This window comes from Vespa velutina, chromosome 6, assembly GCF_912470025.1.
Source record: "Vespa velutina chromosome 6, iVesVel2.1, whole genome shotgun sequence".
In the NCBI taxonomy this organism is placed as follows: Eukaryota; Metazoa; Arthropoda; class Insecta; order Hymenoptera; family Vespidae; genus Vespa; species Vespa velutina.
Window position 1 is genome coordinate 275001 of NC_062193.1, and position 20678 is coordinate 295678.

General features: G+C 32.9%; 1 protein-coding gene across 4 annotated transcripts in view; it reads right to left on the reverse strand.

Annotated features, from left to right (window-relative positions):
- LOC124949930 (alpha-mannosidase 2) overlaps positions 1–20678 on the reverse strand; it is a 182207-nt gene that overhangs the window by 30732 nt on the left and 130797 nt on the right. The window lies entirely within an intron of this gene.

A 20678-nucleotide genomic window follows, 5' to 3' on the forward strand; every position in this document is an offset into this window, starting at 1 on the left:
CACACACATACACATATGTGTATATATAAAATCTACTTTGCACGTATGTTAAGTAAATTTGTTCTCTCTTTCTTGTTTCATCTTTCTCTTCGAGCTTCTTTCTCAAACATAAGCAGCATTCATGTATAAGAACGATAAGAAATTCTGTGGTTTATCCTTTCGATAAAAATCGAATAAATTTTGAGACTTTATCTCCTAATTTAGAAAAATCAGTTTCGATGTTTTATGATGCGGATTTTTATGGACTTGGTCGACGCAGAGACTCGAAATGAATTTTTACGATCTTACTAACTTCTTCTTCTTCTTCTTCTTCTTCCTGCTACTATCGTACAAGCTTGTTTTCGAGCGAAAGAAAAATCGTTTCAGATAAAAAGATAAAGGGAGAGAGAGAGAGAGAGAGAGAGAGAGAGAGAGAGAGAGAGAGAGAGAGAGAGAGGGGGCAAGAGTTCGTTAAACTCATTAAAGCGTGTCACTAGATTTCCGCGAACTCTCGTGCGAATTAAGCAATGAATGTAAACTAGTCAATTAACGTTGGTAATTAATTTACTTAGAAGTTTATTCCCCTGGTCGTACTTTCCTCTCTCTCTCACTCTCTCTCTTTTTCTTTCTTTCTCTCTCTCTCTCTCTCTCTCTCTCTCTCTCTTTCTCTCTGTCTATAGTTCGTGAAACGGATAACATAGTCTCAGGATTTGTACGATGGCTTTTCCGGGATTCGATTTTTTTTTTTTTCGTGGCAGAAAAACTCATTTTAGCTAACAAATTAAACGTAAAACTAACATACAAACATCAATGTCGTATCGACGTTTATGTTTCGAATACGTTACTTCTGTTTATTCAACCATATTTATCGGGTAGTTAATCACCCATTGCTCTGGCAATTTATTAACGGACGAGCGTGAAGAACTTGTCGAAATAAATTTACAATAGACTGATAGGTAGTTGAAATCATTTTTACTAAAATGTTACGGTCAGTTCGGAAAGAGAATTTTAAAAAGTATAGATATTGATATATTGAAAACAGTTCTTTTATTTTTTTAAAGAAAAAAAAAAGGAAAAAAGAACGTAGACATGTAATAAAACATTTAGTGGGACGATGTGCTGCGACAGAATTTTTAGATTTCGATTCCAGAGTTCAATTTTTATTGACAAGTTTTGTTTCTTCTTGTCAATGTGTCTTACTGATAATACTATTTTTTTTTTAAGCTAATCATGAGTGAACACGAACCTAGTTTAGAACGTTTACGATTAGTTTGTTCAGTGATTTTGTAACTTCTGGTTTGTGTTTTAATTGCCATAAGTATATCATTTACTTAAACGAGGAATGTCTTGATGTAGATAGCTTATGATGTTGATTGTAATAATACTTGAGATTAACTTAAAAGTTTTTGAAAGAGTAACTTTAGTCTCGTGCAATAGATCACCTTCTTTCCATCTTTGTTTTTCTTCTTCCTCTTTTAGATACACGATAGAGAATTGTTGGTTCATATTCGATATATTATCGATTACATATAACTATTAAATGATTGTGGTTTGCATATTAAATATGTATAATATAGTATAAGTCTATAAATTTATGTATGTTATCATTAATAAAAATGTAATAAAATATTTAGAGCTTTAAGTGTATGAGCAATGTGTAAATACGAACGTGTATGAGTTTGGATAGATGGATTCGGAAAATATGGAAAAATTGCGTAATGTGAGGAGATTAGTATGATTTGTTGCAACAAGAGAACGAGAGAGAGGGAGAGAGAGAGAGAGATAACGGATGTAAAAGTGAAAGAAGGATGAAAAGAGAAAACCAATCATCTGTTTCTATAATAAACTGTTAACTATTACAATTTACTTTTTAAATTTATTTAAAATTTAGATTACATAGATCAAATTATAATTTGACAATTGTTCTTTCAAGATTTTAGATAGAATGGTTAAAGCTCGTTCATCGGTTTGAATATTACAAATGAATCGTTCGACGTGGAAAGCACATAATCGTGGAAAAAGGTTCGAGAAAAAAGATTCGTAAACTCTGAGAAAGATAAATTGAGAGCATGAAGAAGGAAAGAGAGAGAGAGAGAGAGAGAGAGAGAGAGAGAGAGAAAGAGAGAGAGATGAAAAAAAGGAAAGCATGGTTGGATCGTCGTTTATACGATTCGATACGGTTTAACGCTTCCCTCGAGGGGAAAAAGGACGAGGGTGCTACCAAAATCAGGATCTCTCTCAATCCCGTCGTACTATTTTCTCCCTCTTATTCTTTCTTTCCTTTTCCTTCATTCATTCTTTCTTCCTTCCTTCCTTTCTTTCTTTCTTTCATTCATTCTTTCTTTCTTTTTCAACGAGATATCATCGAATAATCCCAAGGAGCTTGACCAACCCCTACGAAGGAATTTTTTCTCGATACTCGGTGAAGGAATCCCCTTCTGCTTTCGCTTCGCCGAACTTTTGTCTTTTCTACGATTTTTTTTTCAACCCATCAAAATTGCTTCCATGATCTCATCCTTTATTCTCACCCCTTCCAAATTTCAACTCACTGCGTGTGCACGTATGCGTATACACACGTGAACAATGTTCAGGCTCGTTTATTTTATTATTCAAACAATAAAGTTTTTTTTTAGAACAAAATCCATTTTTATTCTTCGAAAATAAAATTTCTTCGAAAAAATTCCATAGAATATTTTCAAAAGTTATCGTTGTTTTTGTTTCGTGTGTTATTTTTCTTTTATTGCGTGCGTGTTTCATTCTTCTTTCTTTTTTTTTTTTCTTTTATTTTAACAATCTTCAAAATTTTCGATTTTTGATAATAAAATGATAACTTCGGCATTAAAATTCGTCATGAAGAAAAAGAATATAGGTTAATATCGAAACAATTAGATGGGCTTTCGTTAATAATTTTGAAATATTATAATTGTTGAAAAATATTTTAATAATAATGATTGATAACGAGAGAAGAGAAAAGAGTAACGCAAAAACAGTGACGTTTCATTTTTTATACTTATAGCGAACTGGCACGAAAATGGAATTATACGATATAGGAGAATGAGAGTGAAAGAGAACAAGAGGAAGAGAGAGAGAGAGAGAGAATATCTCTGGGAACATGGAGGCTACATACTGACGCGACGTTGCTGTTTCTGGTCCTGAGAATAGGAAGTAATGAGGTAAAACGAAATTGGAATTCACGGAGAATCCGATCCTCAGCTGGCTACTACACACGTTAAATCAACACAGAGAGAAATCCTTTACCGGTGTTCTCTCTCTATCTCTCTCTTCTTCTCTCTTTCCCTCTCCCTCTCTCTCTCTCTCTCTCTCTCTCTCTCTCTCTCTCTCACTTTCTATCTTTCTTCTTGTCAGATATATGTGAATCTATAGGGGAATGCACAATGTGTATATATGTTGGAGCCAGAGAGAGAGAGAGAGAGAGAGAGAGAGAGAGAGAGAGATAAGAGAGTTAGATAGAGATAAAGAGATAGATGGAAATAGAGAGAAAGGGAGAGAAAGAGAGAGAGAGAGAGAGAGAGAGAGGGAGAGAGAGAGAGAGGTAAGCAGTTGTTTGAGTATCTTGAAATTTGAAGATCCTTTACGTTTTGCCTCATAGAAGTCTCAAGATAATAAACCTCGTATACTCTGTTACTTCCGATTATCGTTAAATTTTCACGGTGCATTCCCGCATCGAGCGGAATGTCTATATGAATATATAATTACATTACCTATATTGAATTTGATATTTGTTTATAGATTTACGAAGAAATATCTCGCGATCGATGAAAGTACACGTGAACATTTTTTGTTTACTCGTTTTTACACGTTATGAAGATCAACGTAATTTTTTTCTTTTTTCTTTCTTTTTTAAGTAGACACTATAATCTCATAGTACAGTTATGATCGTTTGCAATTGAAATTATATATAGTAAAAGAATTATTATTATGCACCGTTTACGAGATAATTGGTATCTTTGGTATTACTAAAGTTGGTTTTTCATATTACAATTTGAAAATCGAAGAATCGTCAAAATATATGATACGATTGATTTTTAATTTGTTAAAATAGACGATTGGAATGTAAAGTATGAATTACAGTACAGTATGAATTTCTTAGCTAAACGTTAACGTTACATAGTAAGAATTTTTTATCAGATATGATTATGATTGCAAATAAAAGAAGAATATATATAAATATGCAAAAAGAAAATTATAGGTATTCAAAAAAAAAAAAAAAAAAAAAAAAGAAAAAAACAAACTATATTGATCTTCATAATTCGAAAAGGTCAAGAGTTAAAAAAAATCGTTACATGCACTTTGGCAGTAGACTCGAAAAGAATTCGCTTTTATTAGAATATGTTAGGATTAATAGAAAAATAAGTTAATTGTTGTTAAATATATTTTTATTATTCTTAATCATTAAGAAAGAAAATCTCAGTCTCATTTTTTAACCTATCACGGGTAGAATAGAAAAATCAAAAATATATTGATATTTATTTCGATTTTTTTATAATATATAATTTCTATGTTATTTCAGTTTTGATAATAATAATTATCAAAATATTAGTTCAATCAAAAACAATCGATATTACAAATTTTGGTTATATCAGATAAATACATCTATGAGCAGTTAGAATAAGATAGAAATATATATATACATATATATTTTTTTTTTCACAAGATTTGACACGTTTGCTCTAATTTTGTTTCAATTTTCCTCCTTTATCTTTCATTTCATTCTCTTTTCTTTCGTATCCATTTTCCCTTCTTTTTCATTAACGTCTACATTGAACTTAATCAGCTTTCCAACGAGATCCCCATTTGATGGGATTTGATTCGTGGCATATTACACCGTAATACATATTAGCCGGCTTTCACTCACCGCAAATATTACTTTCTACGAATTATTATTCATTCGTGGTGGCGATAATGCGTTCTGAAGTGGACGTACAGCCACGTAAAATCGGCTTAACGTCGAACAATCGATGGAATCGGTATCGATTAGGTCGAGCTCGTATTATCCAGATACTTAATTTGTATAAAGAGAGAGACAGAGAGAGAGAGAGAGAGAGAGAGAGAGAGAGAGAGAGGGAGAGAGAGAGAGAGAATAGGAATAATGTACGAGAGTTGAAAATCCACGTTATTTACCGTACATCTCGCAACAGCACGCTAAAATAAGCTTGGTTATTAATTAATTAGCACGCATGAGCGACGATTTAATTTGCATCAAATTGCAACGCTTTCGCCCTCTTCGCTACGGGTCTACCCAAAGCCCTCGAAGGTAAAGCCGTGCTAAATGGAGTGGGAGTTAAAAGGGGCGGATAAGGGGGAGGGAAGGGTTTGTAGGTGGATGCGGATTGTGGGAAGTGGAATTTCACCAACAGGATATCATTTTCCTTCTGCGTATTCTTCTACCGTATATATTTTAATCATATGACGTTGCTACGTTCAAAAATTCTCAGTGTTACGATTCGTCCATCAGTCATGAAGTATTGTAAGATTAAAATGTGTCAATATCCTAATTTTTTTTGTTTTCCCTTTTTTTTTCTTTTTTAAATATTCATTTGGACTTTCAGTTCTGACGAAAAAGTTTTTCCGAGTTTTGTAAAAGTAGACCAAAAAAAAGAATGGTAAACATTTTCAGACGAGAAAGAAGAGAAAAAAGAACAAAAGAAAAATTTCTAAATTTATTCTTTGTTATAGTATCTCTTTTTTTATTTTTATTTACATTGAACAATCGTTTTCATAATATTTGAATGTTTATCGTTCATTATTACGTAATTTTTCGATATTACTATTTTACCTGCTTTTCTTTTTTGTTTATTTTCTTTTATTGTAAATTCGAAGTTTTGTTTTTCTTTTCTTTCTTTTTCTTTTAATGGCGTACCAGCGCAATCGCATTAACTTTTAACTCGGGAACATTTCAAAGGGTAAAACGGTAAAATGAGAGAAATAAAAAAAAAGGAATAAAAAGGTCAAAGGGAGTGGATAAAAACGAGCGTAATCGACGAACTGGTCAGTCGGCTTTGCGTCCCACAAAACAGTGATCGCGATATTGATTCTGTTTGCCACTCATGGCTGCGCCCGGATAAACATTTATCCGATGAGGACGATATTTTCGCATAACTCGAATGCAACCTGCAGAATTGATGCTCTTCGAAATTGGTTTGTTTGAAAGGTATACAGAACGATACATTTGTTAGTTTTTTAATGGCTTCCAGCTATTCAACCAAAACACTTAAGTTTATAAATATAATGAAAAATTTGGACCAAAAGAAAAATGATCCTTCGAATTTCTTCAATATTTATATAAATATGGTTTATTATAAAAGTGAAGTACGACTCGTCTTCTTTTCTTCTTCTTCTTCTTTTTTTTTTTTTTTTTTTTATTGCAACTTTTAAAGCCAGTTTGAAAAATATCTCTTGGAATACAATGCGACATGGCTATACATATACATATACATATACATATACATACATATATCTTATGCACACACACACACACATATGTATATATATATACACACACGAAGATTCTTGGTACTCGAAACCGTTGACTTATAGACGACGATAAATATCGTTGCTTTTATCGTCGTTCAAGACGCTGCCCGAATTTATGAGTATCACCGTCAACTTCATCATCACCTACGTCGAAAATATACAGAAGAAGAAGAAGAAGAAGAAGAAAAAAGAAGATGAAGTGATAGTAATAGAAGTAGTAGTAGTAGTAGTAGTAGTAGTAGTAGTAGTAGAGTAGTAGTAGTAGTAGAAAAGAAAGAAAGGAAGACAAATCGAAGGGAAGAGAAATCGGAGAGCATCTAGAAATAAATAATGCAAAGTTGCTAAAGCTTAAAGCGAACAAGTAGACGTGAGAGATCGTAGGTCTTCAAGTGTGAAGAGGAAGAGTGAAAGAAACGGACTTACGGATTATGTTAGAGTGAGCGAGATGAAAAGAGTTTACAAGTACTACGAGCTTACGAAAGGGATGGAAGAGGGACAACGAGAGAGGGAAAAAGAGAGAGAGAAAGAGTGAAAGAGGGAGTGAGAACGAAGCATATGATTTATAGCTACGATAGGGGCTAGCAAGCTAGGAAATGTATGGAAATACATTCCAAGTTAGCTAGGAGATTCGAGCTACTGCGAATGAATAGCCGAGGGTATGTAAGAGTGAGAGAGAGAGAGAGAGAGAGAGAGATAGGTAGATAGAAAGAGAGTGAGAAAGAGAGAGAGAGAGAGAGCTCTCAAGACCGGAAGTCTGGCTGTTCTTGTCGCACGATAGCCAGGGTGTAGAGTGTAAACGGTAAAGCATTCAGGTTGATGGAAAACCACGGCGTGAGATTAACAAGAGGACAAAGCCGATCGACTCGGGCATCAGAGAAGAAGGAGTACCAACTTTCGAGAGTACGAGTTAGCACGACGAGTTGTATGACATAGGGATTTTTCTTCTCTACGTTTCATGTTCCTCGTGGAATCGAATGTGACAACATAATGGCTTTGCGTTTTTCGATAATCTTTTCGGATATTCAGGTTAAAATCTTTCTGGCTTTTAATGGTTCTGTATATCTTTCGATAATGCTATCTGATAGAAGAAGAAGCCAGAGGAGAGGAATGAGAAATTAATTTGTTCTTTAGGATTTTTTTCCCCTCTCCTTTTTCCTTTTCTTCTTTCTTTTCTTTTTTCTTTTCTTTTTTGACTTGTTTATAAGGGACGAAATGAAAATCGTCTAGGAGATATATTCACGTTTTTGTTAAATCCAAAATCGTATTTAATTATTTCTATCGTATATATATATATATATATAATATATAATATTGAAATCGATTAATAAAAATTACTTAAAAATTCAACTTATAACCAACCTTATCGTTTCGTTTTTATAATTAATAAATTATAGAATCTTCGCCAGGGTCGATTATCCTCCCAGTGACCTCATCTCGAGGTTCAATCTCGAGTAATATTAATATGATTTAAACATCTCCGACGGGTCTTGTCGTCCTAAAAGTAATCATCAGAGCTCTTTCTTGCTCGGAGCTAATCGTGAAATAAAGGACGGTCTTGGTATTAGATGCAAAAGGGAGAGAGAGAGAGAGAGAGAGAGAGAAAGAAAGTGGAAGGGAGAATTGGATAGGAGAGTTAATCTCGATGGCAGACATTTTTCTATCTAACGTTAAGATCTTCACTGTGGGCCCTTTCTAAAGGGCTCGTCGATTATCTACCGATCAGCCACATTTTCTCGTCGGGAGATTATCCTACCAACGTTAATTAAACATAGAAAAGCTTTGCTCCATCGAACCACCATTACAGCATTTCTCTTCTCCCTTATACCTTTCCTTTTCACTTGGGATTATCCGTCGAAGGATTCATCCTTTGGACCGATCGATCTTTCGTCTCCCTTTTCAACCTAATCTTAACAAAATTAATAGTAATCGACTCTTTTCAATTCTATTTTTGAAAAAAATAATGTTCTAATCGTTGATAATAAATTAAAATATTATAGTGTCGAGTAATTATTATTATTATCATTATTATTATTATTATTATTATTATTATTATTAGATGCGAGATATCGTTGTCAGATAAAATTAATGGATTAATAAATTGAAAAAAGCAATTAAATTTAAATATTGTCGGCGGATAGAAAAAGAAAAGGAAAAAAGTTTAAGAAAGAAAAATCGATAATAATAAAATTATCGATATTCCATTATCGTGAATAAACTAAAGAAAAGAATATAAAGGAAGTGTTCGTCGTATACGATAAACGTACCCGCGATCGAGAATAAATAGATTCAGTGGAAGAGATCAGCGTTCGAGGAGACGTATTGGCTCCTTTTGCTCGTGATCGAGGTTGGTTGATGCCTTTGCGGCTTCTGTATTCCACGTGCGGTGTATATATATACATATATGTGGAGAAAGGGAGGTTAAACGCGTGCGTGAGGGTCTTGTGTCTCGAAAACTGTCTCTAACCGAGACAGCATGAAAGAGAGAGAGAGAGAGAGAGAGAGAGAGAGAGAGAGAGAGAGAGAGAGAAAGAGAGAGTGTATATGTATATGTGCGAGATAGAGATAGATAGATAGAGAGAGAGAGAGAGAGAGTAACAGATAGTGAGTGAGCCGGACAGGATCGACGAATCGATCGAATCGAACGGACGAATCGAATCGAGTCTCCTGTCGATTCGCACGTTCCTGTGCAATCTATTGCACTCCATAGACCACGGATAGAGTAAGAGAGAGAGAGAGAGAAAGAGAGAGGTGAATTTAGAGAGAGGGTGCTCGTTTGACGTTCGGAGATATTCTGTGATCGATCCTAGCCTTCTCCAACAGTCTATGCTCTCCTCATCCCTTTCTAGTTCTCTCTCTCTCTCTCTCTCTCTCTCTCTCTTTCTCTTTCTCTCATGCTCTTTACTCAAACGGGATTCGATATACACGTATGTATATATATATATATATATATATATATATATATTCTCCATGCTGTTTCGTCCAACCCTTGAATGTGCTTCGCGTTTACGTGACGCTGAACTCGTGTTTCCAACGCTCGTGAGACACCTAAACCAATACGACCCTTCAGTTTTCTTCTTTCTCTCTCTCTCTATCTCTCCCTCCCTTTCTTCCTCCCTTATTACTCTATATACCGATATTTCGATACAACGTTGAAAGAAACTTTCAATGTCTTTGAATATCGTTAGACTTCTTTTTCTTCTTCTTCTTCTGCTTCTTCTTCTTTTTTTTTTTTTATACGTTTTTCTTTACGTTATTGGTTAATCTACATTGCATATGTCTATATTATAATACAATATACTTTCATTACTTTCCGTAATATATTTCGTTATACCTTAATAAATTCTTTTTGAAAGATACTCCAGTTTTTGAAGAGTTAATGTTGATCTCCGAGAGACATGGCTTGTCATTTAAACTAGTTAAATCGATAATCAAGAATTCTGTCTCATGTTAGGAACGTATCACTACATGTACACATTAGATACATATATATATATATATATATATATATATATATATATATTCCGTTCCTTTCGGGAAGTTAACGTAGACGATGTTAAAACGAATACGAGAGAGTAAAAGAGTAAAAGAGAGAAATAGAGAGAGGGAGAGAGAGAGAGAGAGATTTCTTGAAAGAAAAATCAGGTAAAAATGTGACTTTCTTTCTCTCTCTCTCTCTCTCTCTCTCTCTCTCTCTTTCTCTCTTAGTGGTGTATGAAAACTCGAGTTCACATTTTAAGCACCTCGTATATCGTTCTGCCCTTTGCAAGCACACAGAGAGACGTTAACCTCTTTGCTTCCCCCCCATCACCATCATCACCACCCTTTTTCCTTCTCTCTCTCTCTCTCTCTATCTCTTTCTCTCTCTAAAGGCGCCCTCCTGGCAGACCACATTTTGCGAGTGCATTACTGCAAGTGTCGAGAAGCGGCAGCTGTCGAGATAAAAGCACTTTTGTCTCTAAAAGCTGTACAAACTTTATACCACTCCGCTTGTACGATCCCCTCCCACTTTTCTATCCTCTTTTTAGATTCCTCTCTCTCTTTCTCTCTCTCTCTCTCTCTCTCTCTCTCTCTCTCTTTCTCTCTCTTTTTCCCTTTACATTGTCGCATCACTATTTTTTTTTTTCGTTTCCTTGACCACAAATTGAACGATCAACGCATTAGACTCAATTGCATTAATTCATTTGAATAGTCGATGTAAATTTATTGTGTCAATTTTATTATGTAATTTTCAAATAAACATTATTAACGACATACGAGATAGATTCAGTGATCATTACGATCTTATGACGTATTAGAATCTTCTTTGTTGCTACATCAGTTTTTTCTTCATTTTTCTTTTTTATTATTATTTTTTTTTTAATATGACAAAGCAACGAGTTTCTTTACCATTCGATAAAAATTATAAACGATGGAAAAAGATTATTTCGTTAATTAACGAAATTACGTGAGTTAATTAGAAAAGAGTTTTCAAAAAGTTCATCGAAAGATTCTAGGATAATGGATTATGAAGGGTGCAGAATTTTACCCTAGGGTAAAATGCAAATCAGACTATAGTCCACGACAAAATGAGAATCTTAAATATTTCTGCCTTATTATACTGATATTTGTGGTGGGAGATTGGAATTTTCTCTCTCTCACTCTCTCTCTCACTCTGTGTTTTACTCTAGCGATATGACTGAGATGGTGAAATGTGCACGTGCACGTGCACGTGCGCTACTGGAGCAAGAGACTCTTCCGCATAAATTCATCACTTTAATTACACGGTTTAATTATGATATTTATCACTGGCCGAGCAATTTCGAACAGTTGAGAGAGAGAGGGTGAATAGTGGGGGAGGGAAATAGATAGATAGATAGATAGAGAGAGAGAGAGGGAGAGAGAGAGAGAATAGGAAAGACGACGATTGCGATCGATTTATTCAAACGTCGCTCCTTTCGATCGTTGAACGTTTAATCACCCTTTTTCAACATGGAGAAGAAAGATCGGATAAACGGTAATAGAACTAGTAATTTATCTAACGATAAAACATCGAGATTGCCCTGTTTAAAAAGGAAACTTAAGTTTGATAAAGTACTCCCGTTAAATTTTCACGAGAAATAGAGAAAGATAAGGGGGTGAGAGCTCATTTCATTTTAATCCATTACCGACAAAACGTCTATAACTTTGTATTTTCGAGATAAAAGTTATATCGTTTTAGGAAATTAATCAAGTAATTTTTTAATTCAATTGAAAATCATTCGAGAAATGAACAGTTTTGAGATAAAGAAGTTCTTATTCGAGATAAAGAAGAAGGAAGAAAATAAAAGATAAAGAGGGAGAGAAAAATTCAAGCAAGATATCTGAACGAAGATTTTTAAAATTGAAGAAGAAAAAAAGAAAGAAAGAAAGAAGGAAAAAAGAAATATCGAAGCAACGGACACGAAGTAAGACGATAAATCAAGACGGAAGAGCCTCGACTAGTAATAGTACTACTAGTAGTAGTAGTGTAGTAATGCATTAACATGCCGACGTAATACTATCTGCGAAGTAACAATAACGGACGAGGCAGGCATTTGCATAGCACGTTCCTAGGCGAACTAATGTTACCGTTATAATATGATATAACGCGTGACGTCATATTACCGTGACCGCGTAAATGCAACCAACTCCATTTCTCATCGTTTTAATTACGAAATACACAATCTCAACCTGTAAGTACTTTCATTCTTCATACGATTGTATTCTATATATGTACGTTTGTATGATTATCGCGTAGGAGCCACTCGATTATGCGTTCTCTTTAACGTAAAGCGTTACGCTAGGATTAATTCCGATATAAACGGAGAAAAGCAGGTAGAAAGATTTCTTTGTTCTTTCCGTAGCTTTTTTTTTTCTATTTCGTTTATGTAAGTACAATATCATTATAATCGGATTTGTTTTCCTTTTCTGTTCTTTTTTTCTCTCTCGCCTTTTTTTTTTTTTTTCTTCTTTAAGACGAACGAAATGGATTACATTTTGCTTCGGATCGTTTTTTTCTTCCACCCTTCCTTCCTTTCTTTCATTCATTATTTTTAACATGACAAGATAAAATGTTTGAACGTTATAATCTACGTTAAGATTATGATGAAAAAAAAAAAAAAAAAAAAAGAAAAAAAGAAAATAAAAAATAAAAGGAAATATTTAATATTTCAAATTCTCTTATTACTTATTTATTTAAAAATGTGAAGATATCAAATCTTTTTAGATCGACTAAATAATAAATTGGATCCTTCAAAATGGCGATCACGTAATGTTAGATATTTTTTTCACGATTTTAATTTCTAAGCACTATACTTTACGAGATAACGATTATCATTAAACGAAATGAGGAAAAGAGATAGAGATAAAGATAAATATAGAGATGGAGATAGAAAGAGGGAGGAAAAGAAGGAAAGAGAGAGAGAGAGTGTTTATGTGTGTATGTGTGTGTGTGTGAGAGAGAGAGAGAGAGAGAGAGAAGACGAATAAGATGAGAAGAGACAATGAGAAATTTGATATCAAAGGTCGAACCTTGATTGATCCAGGAAGGTAGTACTAGACAAAGGGAAGAAGGGTACATAAAATAGGAAGAGTGTGGGTGTCGTTATTCGGTTTATTTTCCTCTCGTTCGTCTAATAGCACGTCAGAGAAGACACGTAAACGACTTTGGAGACGACGACAAGGGAAACGAAAGAGAGGAAGCGAGAAAGAGAGAGAAAGAAAAAGAAATAAAGAGGGAGAGAGAGAGAGAGAGAGAGAGACGGTGACGTCGCGACGACAACGTCGACTACGATGGCGGTGAAAGGAAGGCAAATGGGTGCATCTACTGCATTAAGCACTCCACTGTTCTCGACAAGTGATTGACGAAGAGTAGTTCACCGTTTCCGACCACACGAATGCACCAAGATTACAGTCGAATGCGCTTCGAATGCGCTTATACCCTTTAGCCTCACCATTCTTTTTAAATGATCACACATCGTATCGTAAGATTAGAGTTTTAAGATAATCCGTTGTAATTATTAATCGTTAAATATGCAAAATGAAAATATTGCTTAACGATTTGGAAAGGAAAAAAAAAAGATAATTCGTACGTCGACGCATTTTTTTTGATTTTATTATATATATATATTATATCTATAAAACTATTGATAACTATTCTTATATTACTATTATTTATTTTATAATAATATTGTTCAAATTTGTTTTCATCGTTTTTTTTTCTATTTTTTTATATCTGCATTTTGTTTGTCATAGTTTTATCAAGATTTTTGTCGAGTTTATTTCTTTCTTTTTTTTTTCCCCCTATTTGTTTCTACAATGCTATCTCTTTTCTTTTTTCCTTTACTTCTTTTCTTTTTTTTTTTTTTTTTTTTTTTTAATATCACACACACGATCATCAGCAGAATTTTATTTTTCTGTTTGTAGTCTCGTATTTCGTTGATTTTCGTAGGATGTAATAACTACCTTATTACATGAACGATGTCTCGATCGTGGACGATGGCAGTAATTTTCATTGTAATTAATCGTACGTCGATCTAATGATGTTCTAGTAAATTTATCCCCGGTCGAACATGGGTAGCTCGATTGCTGAGCTATTAAATTGATCAAAATGAAATCAAATGAGATTGGATTAAAGCAAATCGAATTAAGTTGAATGAAATCGTACGAGAGCGAGAGAGAGCGAGAGAGAGAGAGAGAGAGAGAGAGAGAGAGAAAGAGAAAGAGAGAGAGAAAGAGAGGATGATATTGTCGACGGCGAAGAACGAAACACGGATAAATTTTCCATGAATTTTATTGAACTCATATAAAACGGATTTCGATTATTTTCGATGATTTTTTTCCACGTGCTCTGATTTTTCCTTTATTTTAATTTTTTTTCTATCTTTTATATATATATATATATATATATATATATATATATATATATATTATATTCCATTAATGGACTCTATTCATTTTCAGTACTTTGAAAAGTTATTTTATCGCAACAACTTCTATTTAGTATTCCATCAATGTATACCATTAATTAATAACTTTCGAAAGTTATTAATCGTTGAGTAATGCTCTGAATACGATTTAACATTCGATACATAAAAAAGAAAAAAAGGACATAAAAAAAAAGAAAAAAGAACAAAAAAAAGCAATGTAAACTTTCTCCAATTACCCAATACATTATCCACAAGGTAGAAGAAGCGAGAACGAGATCGTAAAAGTTTACCGAGTTGAATAATAATGAGCGATCATTGACATAGATATCACAACGACAACGACAACGACAACGACAACGACAATGACAACGACAATGACAACGACAACGACAACGGCAACGACAACGAAATTTTTATGGAATATATGCATATTATGGAGTTGGCCGTCGTCAACAAAATGGCAGCGGATTTCACTTCGTAAAGCCAACCTCGGCCGAAGTGCGTGGCCGCAAAAACGCATTATGCAGCCGACATAAATTTCATTTGCCACGCCATGGCACACGATGTATGATTTGCAACGGCAGCCACCACCGTCGCACATTGCGATGCATTCGTCCGATTACATTGCCTCGCCAGAAGCAAATTCCACTCTACGTTCGGGTACTTTCCGATATAAAATAATGTGTCGGTGATTTTTTTTCACCTTCCCGCCCCCCCCCCTTCTCTCTCTCTATATATATATACATATGTATTTCTTTACCATGTATATATACATTGCAACTAACTAGGTATTTCTAAAATAACAATTTGTGTTTGATTTAATATTGTTCCCTCAAGTTACTTTTCTAATCAGTTCAAATTATTCTGTATAATAATATTTACCGCTTCGTAATAATAATAATAATAATAATGATAATAATAATAATATGTAATTATTGTTATTATTACTATAACAATAACATAACATATATAAATAATTATATTCTATTACATTATTATATCATACGTTATTATAATTATTTGGAAAAGCTATTTGGGAAAGGGAAAGTGTATTTCTCTAGGATCGATTGAACGAATCGAGGACGAAGATGCAACAGCCTTGTTGAGGGAATAAGGGGATTGTCGTCGTCGACCATCTTGAACTTGAAACGACAAAGCTTCTAAGGCGCTTAGGAGAAATTCGACCTTAGGTCTACTATATCTATGCTCGGAGACCTTGAAGATATATTAGAGTTTGCGATAATGCGAATGCATTTATACGTATCGTGAAAAAAATCTTAGAAAATTATTGGAATATTGTTTGATAAGAAGAAGAAAGAAAAAAGATTTCTTTTTTTTTTACTAGACTTGATCATTTACTTTTATATATATATATACGAATATCACAGATACAGCTATAGTTAATCCTCTACTGAGGTTTCTGGAACAACTGAAAAAGCTTTTTTTTTTTCTCCTCCTTTCTAAGGTATCCATCCATTAACACGATCCGATATCGAGAACGCGAATTTATTTATGCCATCGTAATTAATCTAATATACAAAATCCATAAACTTTTCTTTTAATCACAAATATTACATTATCAATTGTTTCGTTGAAATTTAAAAATATTTACAAATATTTAATTATTCATAATGTCGGTCGTTATATTGAAACGATTAAAACGACATTTAAAATTTCGAAAGCAAATTTTATATTTGTAAACAACAAAGAGTAAAGTAATCAATTAAACTATGGTATACAAAAAAAAGAAGAAAAAAGAAAAGGGTAAAGAAAAGGAAATGAAAAAAGAGAAGGAAAGAAAAGAAATGAAAAATTATTAATCTTCAGATATTAATGTCACATAATTACGAGATATAAAATGAAATAAACGAGATTTTCCGTGCGAGATAAAGAAATGGTTGGATCATTGCGGGACGATGAGATGTCCTCGAAAGTTTAGCCGGAGGGTAGAAAGGGTGAATATTCGCGGATAAACGAGGGTGCAAGTTTTATGAACGAGCTCGGCGTTCGGTGCTCGATGTCGTCGTCGACTCGACTAACGATAAATAAATAAAAGACTTTCGAGAGGACGTTTCCTTCTCTCTCTCTTTTTTTCTTTTTTCTTTTTTTTTTTTTTTTTTTTCTTCTTTCTACTATCCTTTTCTCCTGAGGGAACGTCGACATCGCATTTCTTCTCGACTCTTTCCAAGGACGTTGGAAGGGTAAGAGCTTTTCGTTTTGAACGTTTTACATGCGAGAAAACGTGGATCTATGTACGTTCGCTCTGTATAATATGCATAGCCTCGAGCAAATCATCCACTTTAATTTCACGTTTACCGTTTTATCAATCGGAGACCTGTTTACTTTTCTATTTCAATGAGCTGCGAGGGTTAAATTACACGCGTTCACTTCTGCTATTTTTGAACGAAAATGGAGTATACATACGAATGTATGTATGTATGTACGTATGTATGTGTATTTGCGCGTGATGAGGAGAGCAAAAAAAAAGGAGAAAAAAAAAAGAAAAGAAAAAAAAAAAAAGGTTTTTGGATCAGAGGAAAAACGAAGACTATAAAAAATAACTAGACAAAGAAACAAAGATATTTTTTGGCCATGTAATTAAATATGCTTTTTTAATTATCAATTAACTTCTATTCGTACGTTATCAAGTCTCTTCATTTTTCTTTTTTATATATATATATATATATATCTTTGCTTTGACATGATACCAGAGTTCAATTGTAATTTATATATCTCTTTTTTTTCTTATTTCTTTTTTTGTTGCTTTAAAAAAAAAAAAGAAATAAACTCTTTCACGTAACAATATTGATTGAACGAATGATGGTTAAATAAATCGAAAAGGGGAATACAAAGGGAAGACTTGCAACGTTTTAACGTCGTCTTCGTTCGAAGAAAATTCTTCTTGAATTTGGACATTTCGATTTAAGGAAAACCATCAGCAAGGGGTACAACAAAGTCTTGTCCGAGTTGAATCGTTCGATAGAGAGGAAAAAAAACAGAAGGAAAGAAAACCTTACGTCTTACCGAATTCAACTTACGTAGAAAAGAAGAGAAGAAGCTGAGAGTTTCATCTCTCTCTCTCTCTCTCTCTCTCGCTCTCTCTATTCTTCGAGTTTCGGAGTCTTCCTATCTATCGAATAGCAGCAACACGGCTGGAAGAACACCTTTTTATCCTCTCGTGGTACGAAAGAGGATCCGCCTATCAATGTAGTTGCTTTTCAGAGGATCAGAGGGGCCTGGAACGTTCCTTCGAGGAATGAAAGAGATGGTAAAATAAAAATAACCAAATGGAAAAAAAAACGAGATATAAAGGATGAAAATCTAAAGATACATATGTGTTTTTCATTTATTTAAATAATTATCTAAATAAAGATGCATTATACAAAAAAAAATATATATATTATATTATTATTTTATAAAAAAATATATTATATATATATATATATTTTTTATAATGTTCTCGTCACATGAAGGAAGAAGAAAATTAAAGAAGAAAAAAGAAATCAATTAAGAATAATACTACTCACTATAATATACCTACGATTATTATCCACAAATATTCTAAATATATATATATATATTTTGTCTATATAAAGGATAATGATAAATATTAAAAATCGATAAACGAGTGTAGTAAATAAGGAAATGTTAAAAGTGAGAATAGTAAAGAGTAGATTCAGCTACTTTTTCCATTGTTGAATTTCATGATATCGACTTTTCAATTGGGTCACGTACAACGTTGTAGGTACCTTGCTACCCCTTTGCCGACCTTAACTCTCCCTTCCTATTCACCTACTTACCCCCTGAAGCACAAGCCCCTCGTGTGTTCATTCGAAGACGTATATATATATATATATAATATATATAATATATATATATATTATATATATACACACACACACACAGACGTTTATATACATATATATAGTTACGTTAGATATATAAGTGCATGTATTGCACGTGGTGGAGGAAAGCCAGTCGCACTCTGGGAATATACCTTAATAGAAATCGAAAATACGACGAGCAAATGGAAATCGATGGTTCCAGTGATTTTCCTGGGGCTTCTCTACGGCATATACGAGACTTCCATGTATAAATGTACATATACATACATATATATATATATATATATATATATATATATATTCGTGTATATATACATAGTGTTCAATAACTGAAAGTACAATTGAAAATCTGGCGAGTTTATGTAAAAAAATGTAAGTCTATTGTCTATAATGCAATTTTCTTCTTTTTTCTTTTTTATACGATGGAATTTAATTATTTTTGATGAAGGATTAATTTTTTTGTTACCAGTATGCTTTTTTTGTTTTTTTAATTTCTACCAGTCGAATGAATAATAAGTATTAATGTTAATAAACATAAGATAGCGATTATATAAATAAAATAAGTAAAAGCAAAATATTAAATACGCGTATCTATTTGGAAATTATTGAAATCAACGCGATGATGCGAATCTTAAATATCGAAGTCAACGACGAGAACATTTTCATGATAAAATGAAACGAAGAATTTGTTGCATTTATCATCATGAATTTTTTTTCAGTGAGTTATTTAATTTACTTGTTAATTTTCGTTCGTTGTTCGATTCGAACAAGAAAATGCGCTTATCCTAGCTCTGTAGTGTTGGGAGATACGAGATCTACATACCGGTCTAGTTGCAAATATTTCCTTTTCTAAAAAATACAAGCAAGGACGACACGAGAGAAGAATAAAAAGGATGAGAGGGAGATCGAAACACAACAAGCACTTTTTGCCCCTAGGAATATTTTTTCGATGTTTTGCACGTAATTCAAAGCTTAACAAATTCGAAAGGGAAAAAAAACATGTTATGTTCGTACATATACACGTACGTATATACGTTTGTATGTATTAATATGGATTGATTTGAAGATTGTTATTATTGATATCTAAAACGATCGTACGTATATATATATAAATATATAAATATATATATATATATATATATGAATTATGAAAAGATAAAAAAGAGAGAAAACAAATTCTTTTCTTTTTCTTAACATTTTATAAATACCAGTTAAAAATATGCTTTATTATTATTATTAGAACGAACGAAAGAAAAAGATCAGACATTTCGGAAATAGAGAATGAAGAAAGGAAAAAAAGAAAAATAAAAAAGAATATAAAAGGATAGAAAAGATTGAAAAAGGACAACGAATAAAGGCAAAAAAGAAATCTCGAAATAAAAGTTCTTATGCAGCAGTACCGTCAGTAGTAGCAGCAGCAGCAGCAGCAGCAGCAGCTATAATATATCGAATAGTTCGATAGCTTCACGATGGAAAGTTTTACGGGCGGATAATAGAAAAAGTTTGTATTTCCGTATTATGGCCACGAAGTGAGCCAAGCCAAGTCGAAAAAGGTACGGACACTACGGCGACGATGTTTCGTGTCGTCGAGATTATTTGGATTGTTAGATGCTTTTTTTTTCCTTCTTCTATTTGCGGATTCGACGAAGAATCTTCTTGGATTCTGTGACATCGTCGATTTTAAACGTCCATACTTACGTACTATAAGATTATATAATCCTCTCACATTTGTCAAATCTATTAACTCCATAAAACAAAAATGTGAAGAAACGCGATGAAATAATATAAATTGCTTTTTATAATTCTTTTTAAAATATAAATTCAAATAAACATTGTAGAACGTATAAAAACCTTGTTGTTGCATTTGCGAATTGCATTATTTACAACGATTCACATTAGAATAGGGAATTAATCGAATTGGCTTCCGAAGTAAATTATTTTTTATTCGATGGACAAAAGAATTTTATCGTTTAATGATATTAATTAAAGGAAATTAGGGGAATTTATTGTGAATATAAAAAATGAGAACTCCATCAAGTGCTTTGACATGTAAATTTTTTAAAAATTCAAAAAGTAGACTCAACCAATTTGGCTTGTAAATGATTTATATATCAAGAATAAAAATAGTTCGAGATGTTGTTTTTCTTTTTCTTTTTTTCTTTTTTACTTGAAATAACTTTAATTATGTTATTAATTGATACGTAAATAATTAATTCTGTTTAATGGGCGTTTCAGTGAGAACGCTGGAAGTTAATAACAGACATAATTTTTCACTTTGGTTATAAAAAGATATAAAAAGAAAAAAAGAAGAAGAAGAAAAATAGAAAAGAAAGAAGAATGTTTCGAGTACGATGAAACTATAAAAATATTATGCATACATATTTCCATGGTAAAATGAATGGAGTAATAAAAATAGTACGAATTAAAGTTATGA